Source organism: Grampus griseus (genome assembly GCF_964374135.1).
Source record: "Grampus griseus genome assembly, chromosome: 5".
NCBI lineage: Eukaryota > Metazoa > Chordata > Mammalia > Artiodactyla > Delphinidae > Grampus > Grampus griseus.
The window spans coordinates 121386371-121397833 of record NC_138998.1 but is presented as its reverse complement, the minus strand read 5'-3'; positions in this window follow the sequence as shown (position 1 = coordinate 121397833).

The following is an 11463-nucleotide window of genomic DNA, read 5'->3' as shown; positions in this document are numbered from 1 at the left end:
TGCTCATTCTATATGAGTTTTCCCAGAAAAAATTTTGAATCTTTTCCAGATATAATTAAGGTGTTTAATAAGTATTATTACCTTATTCTTCTATAGATGAATTAATTTTTGTTTTGAAGCCCAACTTTACCAAGTAGTGAACACTACAAATTTTTAAATTTGTGGCTCTTGAGCCTCTGCATTTTGAATAAGACTAAAGAAGACTAAATGAATTGGGGCAGTACAAAGTATTAAAAAGATATATTTACTACCTCTCTTTATCTTTCATTGTCCAAGCATCATCTGAGAAGTTCCTTTTTATATCTGATCTTCGGATACAAATCAGTGTCAGTCTCAGAAGCACCCTCAACTTCTACCATTAAATTCCCTCTCTTTCTCTCTTTTTCTCCCTTTCTACTTTCTCTCCTAGTTGTGAGGCACTCTAGAACTGCAGAAAATTCGAAAATTCAGCAGGGTTGTGTTGGTCTTTTTACCCTCCCCAGTTTTTTGGGATTTTTTAAAAATAATTTATTTATTTATTTATTATTTATTTATTTTGGGCTGTGTTGGGTCTTCGTTGCTGCTCATGGGCTTTCTCTAGTTGTGGTGAGTGGGGGTTACTCTTCGTTGCAGTGCGTGGGCTTCTCATTGCAGTGACTTGTTGCAGAGCATGGGCTCCAGGTGCACGGGTTTCAGTAGTTGTGGCACACGGTCTCAGTAGTTGTGGCTAAGGGGCTCTAGAGCACAAGCTCAGTAGTTGTGGCACACGGGCTTAGTTGCTCTGTGGCATGAGGGGTCTTCCCGGCCCAGTGCTCGAACCTGTGTCCCCTGCATTGGCAGGCAGACTCTCAACCACTACACCACCAGGGAAGCCCATACCCTCCCCAGTTTTACTTTGCTTTACATAGAAAATTATTTTATACCCTATGTAGTCATGCTGCTAGGATGTGCAGAAAATCTGTGAAGTTATCTAAGAACCCACTTTATGGAAACCCAGTAACAATGTCTATTCTCTTCCCTTGAGCCATGTTTATGTAAGCAAAATCTCTAGGACCATACCATTATTTGGGGCATAAGTCTGTCTTGAGATTCAGTTTCCTCTGAGTTTCCCAGTTTCAGTTATTCCCTTGCAGGCTTAGCCTAATGGATAAAGTTCTGCTTAGGGACAAGCTTCTTTGCCAACTCTTCCATTTTTCTTATAACTTTCCCCTTACTCACTTAGTCCAGAGGTAAGGCAGATTCTCTCCTTTTATCATTCCAATCTTTGTGAATACACATTAATTAGACCCAAATCACCAAATATTCTTATTTTTAATATATATGTATGTATCACAGATAAAAATCAAGATCAAGCTAAATAACTTTCCTCAACAGACTACTAAGTCTTCAATCAATTCAGCCACTCCAAATATCATGATAGGCTTATCTTAACAAATTATCCAATCTAACTAAGTCATTCTCAATACCAATGCATCCCAGAAACTTATATTTACCTTTATGTGTGTTGGAAATCACAGATACTATCAATGTTTCTCAGAGTACAATACCTGATTCACCTGTAATCATCTGGATGCTATTTCAGAATGCAAACTCCTGATTCACACCCCAGAAATACTTAGTGAGAATCACAAGGATGGAGGAAGAGGGATCTGATTCTTATACACTTTGAAAATGAATGCATTAAAAAATGTACAATGTACATAAGAGTAAGTCTTTTAAAAATGTTTAGATGATGCAATTAGCCCACTTACAATTACACATGTACTTGAAGTTGTTTACATGTGGTATAAAGAATTCAATTCTATTCTCTCCTTCAAGGTAGAGCAATGGCTTGCCCTAACAAAAATGTTATCCAAGTATTAAGAATGCAATAACCACAGAGTGCAGAGATGCAGTGGAGCCTTCCAGCCACTTGAACATAATATCATATTGCTACTGCTCTATGGAATTTGTAATTTCAGACACTACTAATTACATCTGAATAATTCAGTTTAGCTAGTATGGGAGTTCTTATTATTAGTGTACTTGACTTGATTAGTTTCAAGATCCTGATCTTGGCTTACTTCCCTGGACTTCATATTTTAGAAACAGATTTAATTTATAAACTTGTTCTAAACAAATCTGTGTTTGAAGTAACTCCTAAAATAGCTAAACAACTAATTCTTAAAGTAATTTGGTTAATTGATCTGTTGAGATTACCAAATGTTCAATATTTTCCAATGGATTTTTACATAAATTTTGGACAAGAATGGACTTTTTAAAGCATATTACACACTAAAGTTTTTTTTTTTCAATTTGGTTAATTCATCTGTAATATTTTATGCTTGACTAGTAAAAAAATGTGTTAGAGTACACTACTAATACAATTATTTATGCTTTTTGTAATACTTAAAAACAATTACGTGCATGCAATAATTCAACTCCCTGAATGATTGACATTAAGCATCATTTTATTTCTGGAATTGTCATAAACACGTGAAATTCAGACAAAAGTCTTTGAATAAAGTAGACAGAGTAATTATGGAAATACTTGTTGAGCTTGCAATATTATTTATTTAGTCTCTATTTCAGTTTATAGTCTAAATCCAGTCAACACAAGCCGTTAGGAAATGGGTTTTGGATTCACACTTCCTTGTTGCAGATTTCAGCCATGTCACAGTGTTAAACTTCTCTAATTGTCAATTCCTAATACAGATGGTGTGAGGACAGAGTGAGTTATTAGTGAAACGCATAGTTAATGCTCACTCAACGATAGCTATTACTAGGCCCTGGAGGTGTTTTCCTATAGTTATATTCTTTATATATTCCAAAGTAGCTAATATAAATATATTTTTTTAATATGGACACTTCTAGCTCTCCCATTGTGTGTCACACACATATCTGAGCTTTCATTGACTATGTTCCCCTCATTTGATGTAATAAGAAACAAAAATGATGAAGCTGTAAAGATTTTTCAAAGGACAGAAGAGAATCTTACATAAGCCCATGACATCGAGTTTTTTAAGGACACAATGACTATTATTGGAAGTATAAGTATCATTTATATTTATGCAGGTACTTTAAAACATCTCAAAAAAAAACCCACCTCTGTTTGCTTCAGTTTCCATTTTACAAACGAATGCCTTAACAAATAATCAGTATCTTTTATAAGCAGAGACTCTGATCATCACAGCTGTGGCCACAGAGCCAACAGACACAGTGGGCTACTCTATTACCATGTGATGTGCATATTCAGGTGTAAAAAATCCAAAAGGTGAAATTCATCTAGCTTCCACTCTGAAGTGATGGTGTGTTATAATAAAGAAGAACATGATAAAGAACTACAGAACCTCAACCATCTTATTAACTGCATTAAAGGGAGAGAATTGTAATATCAGGTAACAAGAGGAAAAATATGATATTCGTCAGTGAATTTGTATAAAATGTAGTAGTATGTATTATCATGTGAATGAGATAGGATTTTTTTTTAAACAAAGAACAGGGCTTCCCTGGTGGTGCAATGGTTAAAAATCCACCTGCCAATGCAGGGGACACGGGTTCGAACCCTGGTCTGGGAAGATCCCACATGCCAGAGCAACTAAGCCCGTGTGCCACAACTACTGAGCCTGTGTGCCACAACTACTGAAGACTGCATGCCTATAGCCCATGCTCCACAACAAGAGAAGCCAGCGCAGTGAGAAGCCTGTGCACCACAACAAAGAGCAGGTCCCACTCACCGCAACTAGAAGAAAGCCCGTGCAGCAGCAAAGACCCAACATAGCCAAAAATAAATAAATAAATAAATTTCTAAAAAAAAACTAAACAAAATAAAACAAAGAACAATGTAGACTTCTAATTTTGTAACCTGTGACTTAGAGTAAAAGAAATCACATTTTTCATTTTCCTCAGGCTATTCCAACTAACTTCTTCTAATTTACCAGCCAAATTGGTTTCCCAAATTCGAATGTCTGCCTATGCTAACAGAATGTATAGAGTAATGTAATTACTTAATCCATTCATTATATGGGATAAAGATAGTACAGTTAAAATGTCAAATAGAATCAAGGCTATCTGAATGAGAAATACTTTCAATTGTAATTTTTCCTTTCCCAAAAGAGACATGAAGGTATAATTTCCTGCATGCATGAAATGTTTTATATTAGCTTCTGAAAATAAAAGTATCAGGAACCATTTCAAAGTACAAAGTACTTCATATTCGTGACTTTGGACAAGTTCTGTAATCTTTCAGGGCCTCAGTTTCCTCATCTCCAAAGTGAGAATAATAAGCCACTGTCCTCTCACCATATTATTAATCAAAAGTTTTATGAGTCCAGAAAACAATCAGTTTTTTAAGTAAGAAAAGATGCAGTGAGATTTTTCAATTTAATGAGATTGAAGCAATTACAATATTAAATTGATTGACCTTGAAAGCTGCAATTTAATTAAAAAGTGTTTTATAGAAAAATGGTAAAAACCACAACTCAGTAAACATATTTTGCCCACATATGCTTGGAGCAACTCTGCTTTTGTCTCCTGCAGAAACTATGCATCTCTTGGAAAGCATGTGACCCAGCAGCAAGGAGGTGTCAAAAGGAAGACAACCTGTCCAGAGCCCATTATAATTATTCTGTGAAAGTTTTCAATAGCAATATATCTAGCCAGGATGGAGACTGGGAATGAGAAAGAAAAGTGAATCAACATTTTATCTGCAAAACACATACAAATATACACATACACACACAGAGTAGATGTGATTTTAGTAATCTCAGTAGGTCAAAAATAAAACAGTTTTCTGTAAAACCCATATAATATGGATAATTTGAAGACGAGAACCTAAATTTTAAGTGACACATAGTATTGATTCTTTCAACAGATACCTTTGAGTGTTTAATATATTAGACACTTGACATATATCTGTGAACAAAACACCAAAGATCCCAGCTCTTGTAAGGATGTACATTCTAGGAAAGGAGGTAGCTAAGAAATAAATAGTAATCACAGTATACAAATTATATATAATGTTGAAAGCAAATAAGTACTTGGAAAATAGTGGGAGAGAGGAGAGAGAGGAATGAGAGACAGGGAGAGAATGGGTAGATGAAGGGGATTGAAAATATACTTTCTGACCACAATCAGCTGCATGCAATATAGGCATGGAATAGTCAGGGAGGTAAATTTAATTAGGTTTTTCAAAATGTGTATGTGAAACCAGAAAGGGAAAGTGCTCTGGGGATGTAGGCAAAGGATGATTATCAAGACTGATCATAGGATTAAACTTAGTTAGCAAGACAGAGAAATCATCAAAGCAGCAAAGAACAGTTGAAAAAAAGTGTTGTGTAGAATCCATGAAATATATGTTTTGTAGATCAAGGAATATCGTAAATGAGGGAATAATAGGGAATATACTGCTCTAAACCTGAATCCTTACATAAAATGAAGTTTGCATATATTGGTAATGTATAACATAATATTCTTGTCTAAAAAGTAAAATTGTTTGTATTAATATAAAAATAATAAAACAATAATAAAATAAGATAGTACACTACTATTTTCATTAGGAAAAATAAAATTATTAAAATCATGCCAAATTGAACCCAATACATGAAATAAACATTTTAGTATTTTATTTGTAATTTGACATTGGTCACTGAGATGACATTGGAAGTTTGCATTTGTTTTTCTTACTTATATTGGCTGGCATTTTGCAGATATGGAAACAAAGGCATGGATAAAGAAATGGCTTGCTGATAGAGATTCCAGGACTTAGACTCAGAGATTGACCCTTGCTAGTGCTTTTGAGAAAAAAAAAACACAAGTCCTCCCTGATAGATATGTTCAACCTCATCTCTTTGTGTCACTGTGTGAGAAGAGCAACAGACATAAGAAAACTTAATTGTAGTGCCTAATGATAGGAGTTCTCCTATGCAGATGACTTAAACTATTATTCATGTTATTGTTTTATGTAACATTATAATTGTATGTAATATTTAAAGACATACCAAAAATAAATAATAGTTAAAAAAATTAACACCTTGAGGGAATAAAATTCTGAATATGCTATTGTTATTTTAGATGAGCAAAGAGGAACTCTCAAATACCTTGAAATTGACTTTTGATTAATTGCATTTTTGCCAATCTCCATAACAAAAAGTGCGATTTTTCTTATAGCAAAGATGTCAATGATTGTTTTCCTAACAGATGCAGTGGTCCAGCTTCATGCAATCCTGACACCCTCTCTGAATACAACACAATATATCATTTTTCAATTTTACTATAACAAGAATCCTTCAATGTAAGTTTTTCTTTTCGGAATGTGCTAAATAGAGGTGAAACTATTTTGTTTCCTAATCCACAGTGAGTTTGCATTTAAAAGAATAAAGATTAATATTAGACCTTCTGATTGAAATGCAGTTTAACCTTTGTGTCATATTTTGAAACATACTAAAATCTTCAGATAAAATTGATATAACTACATATTTTTATTCAGCCAAATAATTTTAAAAAGAAAAAAAGTAGTCTTTTTTAGTGCATTTCGAAAAAACTCTAAAATCATCAATGACAAGGTTAACATTTCAGGGCAGTCAATCTGTCTTCTGAATATGCATTGTCAGGCAAGCCCTAGATACCACCAAAATATGTTTCCCTAATAGTAAATCATCATCATGATTGCCATTATTGATCTGTAGAACCAGTAACTGAATCTATCCATGGGATTCAGCACCATCTATCTTGATATTATATAGTCCCATCCTCCTGCCTAAACCCATTAAACTGTCATCTGTGGGTTTACATCATTTTTATTTGAGGGGCCTAGTGAAACTTTACACTTTTCTTGTTTTCTAAAACACTTCTAAGACCAAACTGTCTCATCAGGAAAATTTCATTGTTTCCTGTTATTATCTGTTACCAAGATTGGAGGTCATAATAACTTTTAATGTAAGTATAACCATTAACACAACATAGCATGGTATATATAGTGTGCATGTTTATTTTCATGTCTATACATATACATATATGAGTGTATAATGTGATGCTAATTTAACCTATTGGAACATGGGAAATATTACGTATATATCGAATCAATTAAGAATTGGAGAATACTATTTAAACACTGTAACCTATCTCTCCAAAACCATTAAATAGTAATAAAGGAAAGATATTACAGATAAGTTATGTAGTTAATACATTTTTCTGGAGTTAAAATAAGATATCATGGAGTATGAAATCAGAATTTTTCCCTTCCTTCATTTCCAAAGACTTTCAGGGATTCATTAATGGATTTCAATGTGTGCATGGATATATCGACAATGCATGCGAAAGATATTATCTATGTGTATCTCTGCTAATTGGTGAGGAAAAAATCAATAGTTTTCAATATCTCAGGAGAGATCATGATCTATAAATTATTAAGAGATACAGGATAACTAAAACCATTTTTAATTTAAAGGATAATTATAAAAATCAATTTGCTGAAAATTAAAATGTAGCATATTTTACTTAGTTTACACTAAAAATATTGAAAGCAATGACTATTGGTTTAATATCAAAATGAAACATAAAACACTGCACAGCTGTAGCCTAAAGCTCACTGCGTGAAATGTGTTAGAAGTGTTCAGAGTAAAACAAATAGATATTGTAAGTAAAGAAAAAGAAATGTATCTATATCTCTATATCATCTATCTTTCCATCTATCTATCTACGCATCTATGTAAAAGTTAGTATAATATATAACTTTTGGCTTATGAGTAACTTTTTTATGGTTTTGCCTATATTTTCTCCATTCCATGATTATAAATTACTTTTTATCCTTATAAAAGTATAAATATTGCCGCTACAATACAGTGCATTTGTCAATTATATTTCATAGGTGATGAAACTTTGAATTTTTATTTTATTTATTTATTATTTAATTCTTTAACATCTTTATTGGAGTATAATTGCTTTACAATGGTGTGTTAGTTTCTGCTTTATAGCAAAGTGAATCAGCTGTACATATACATATGTCCCCATATCTCTTCCCTTTTGCGTCTCCCTCCCACACTCTGTACCCGGCCACTCTACGTGGTAACAAAGCACCAAGCTGATCTCCCTGTGCTATGCAGCTGCTTCCCACTAGCTATCTATTTTACACTTGGTAGTATATATAAGTACATGCCACTCTCTCACATCATCCCAGCTTACCCTTCCCCCTCCCTGTGTCCTCAAGTCCATTCTCTATCTCTGCATCTTTATTCCTGTCCTGCCCCTAGGTTCTTCAGAATCATTTTTTTTTTTTTTAGATTCCAAATATATGTGTTAGCATATGGTATTTATTTTTCTCTTTCTGACTTACTTCACTCTGTATGACAGACTCTAGGTCCATCCACCTCCTTACAAATTACTCGATTTCGTTTCAATTTATGGTTGAATTAATATTCCATTGTGTATATGTGCCACATCTTCTTTATCCATTAATCTGTCGATGGACACTTAGGTTGCTTCCATGTCCTGGCTAATGTAAATAGCGCTGCAATGAAGATTGTGGTACATGTCTCTTTTTGAATTATGGTTTTCTCAGGGTATATTCCCAGTAGTGGGATGTCTGGGTCATATGATAGTTCTATTTTTAGTTTTTAAGGCACCTCCATACTGTTCTCCATAGTGGCTGTATCAATTTATATTCCCAACAACATTGCAAGAGGTTTCCCTTTTCTCCATACCCTTTCCAGCACTTATTCTTTGTAGATTTTTTGATGATGGCCATTCTGCCCAGTATGAGGTGATACCTCATTGAAGTTTTGATTTGCATTTCTCTAATGATTAGTGATATTGAGCATCCTTTCATGTGTTTGTTGGCAATCTGTATATCTTCTTAGGAGAAATGTCTATTTAGGTCTTCTGCCCATTTTTGGACTGGGCTGTTTGTTTTTTGATATTGAGCTGCATGAGCTGCTTGTAAATTTTGGAGATTAATCCTTTGTCAGTTGCTTTGTTTGCAAATCTTTTCTCCCATTCTGAGGGTTGCCTTTTGTCTTGTTTATGGATTCCTTTGTTGTGCAAAAGCTTTGAAGTTTCATTAGGTCCCATTTGTTTATTTTTGGTTTTATTCCCTTTTCTCTAGGAGGGGATTCAAAAAGGATCTTGCTCTGATTTATGTCATAGAGAGTTCTGCCTATGTTTTCCTCTAAGAGTTTTATAGTGTCTGGCCTTACATTTAGGTCTTTAATCCATTTTGAGTTTATTTTTGTGTATGGTGTTAGGGAGTGTTCTAATTTCATTCTTTTACATGTAGCTGTCCAGTTTTCCAAGGACAACTTATTGAAGAGGCTGTCTTTTCTCCACTGTTTATTCTTGCCTCCTTTATCAAAAACAAGGTGACCGTATGTGGGTGGGTTTATCTCTGGGCTTTCTACCCTGTTCCATTGATCTATATTTCTGTTTTTGTGCCTGTACCATACTGTCTTGATTACTGTAACTTTGTAGTATACTCTGAAGTCAGGGAGCCTGAACCCTCCAGCTCCGTTTTTCTCAAGATTGCTTTGGTTATTGGAGGTCTTATGTGTTTCCATACAAATTGTGAATTTTTTTGTTCTAGTTCTGTGAAAAAATGTCATTGGTACTTTGATAGAGATTGCATTGAATCTGTAGATTGCTTTGGTTAGTATAGTCATTTTCAAAATGTTGATTCTTCCAATCCAAGAACATGGTATATCTCTCCATTTGTTTGTATCACCTTTAATTTCTTTCCTCAGTGTCTTATAGTTTTCTGCATACAAGTCTTTTGTCTCCTTAGGTAGTTTTATTCCTAGGTTTTTTTATTCTTTTTGTTGCAATGCTAAATGGGAATGTTTCCTTAATTTATCTTTCAGATTTTTCATCATCAGTGTAGAGGTATGCAAGAGATTTCTGTGCATTAATTTTGTATCTTGCTACTTTACCAAATTCACTGATTAGCTCTAGTAGTTTTCTGGTAGCACTTTTAGTATTCTCTATGTATAGTATCATGTCATTGGCAAACAGTGACAGCTTTACTTCTTTTTCTATTTGGATTCCTTTTATTTCTTTTTCTTGTCTGATTGCTGTGGCTAAAACTTCCAAAACTATGCTGAAAATACTGGTGAGAGTGGACAAACTTGTCTTGTTCCTGATCTTAGAGGAAATGTTTTAAATTTTTCACCATTGAGAATGATGTGGGCTGTGGGTTTGTCATATATGTTCTTTATTATGTTGAGGTATGTTCCCTCTATGCCTTCTTTCTGGAGCTTTTTATTGTAAATGGGTGTTGAATTTTGTCAAAAGCTTTTTCTACATCAGTTGAGATGATCATATGGTTTTTCAACTTCAATTTGTTAATATGGTGTATTACATTGATTGATTTGCATATATTGAAGAATCCTTGCATTCCTGAGATAAACCCCATTTGATCATGGTGTATGATCCTTTTAATGTGCTGTTGGATTCTGTTTGCTAGTATTTTGTTGAGGATTTTTGTGTCAATTTTCATCAGTGATATTGGTCTATAGTTTTCTTTCTTTGTGACATCTTTGCCTGGATTAGGTATCACAGTGATTGTGGCCTTGTAGAATGAGCTTGGGAGTGTTCCACCCTCTGCTATATTTTGGAAAAGTTTGAGAAGGATAGGTGTTATCTCTTCTCTAAATGTGTGATAGAATTCGCCTGTGAAGCCATCTGGTCCTGGGCTTTTGTTTGCTGGAAGATTTTAATCACAGTTTCAATTTCAGTGCTTGTGATAGGTCAGTTTATATTTTCTATTTCTTCCTGGCTCAGTCTTAGAAGGTTGTGCATTTCTAAGAATTTGTCCATTTCTTCCAGGTTGTCCATGTTATTGTCATATAGTTGCTTGTAGTACTCTCTCATGATCCTTTGTATTTCTGCAGTGTCAGTTGTTATTTCTCCTTTTTTATTTCTAATTCTACTGATTTGAGTCTTCTCCCTTTTTTTCTTGATGAGTCTGGCTCATGGTTTATCAATTTTGTTTATCTTCTCAAAGAACCAGCTTTTAGTTTTATTGATCTTTGTTATTGTTCCCTTCCTTTCTTCTTCATTTTTTTTCTGATCTGATATTTATAATTTCTTTCCTTCTGTTCACTTTGAGGTTTTTTGTTCTTCTTTCTCTAATTGCTTTAAGTGTAAGGTTAGGTTGTTTATTTGAGATGTTTCATGTTTCTTGAAGTAGGATTGTGTCGCTGTAAACTTCCCTCTTAGAAATGTTTTTGCTGCATCCCATAGGTTTTGGGTCGTTGTTTTTTCATTGTCATTTGTTTCTAGGTATTTTTTGATTTCCTCTTTCATTTCTTCAGTGATCTCTTGTTTTTCAAGTAGTGTATTGTTTAGCCTCCATGTGCTTTTATTTTTTACAGGTTTTTTTTCCTGTTATTGATACGTAGTCTCATAGTGTTGTGGTTGGAAAAGATATTTGATATCAGTTCGATTTTCTTAAATTTACCAAGGATGGATTTATGACCCAAGATATGATCTATGCTGGAGAATGTTCCATGAGCACTT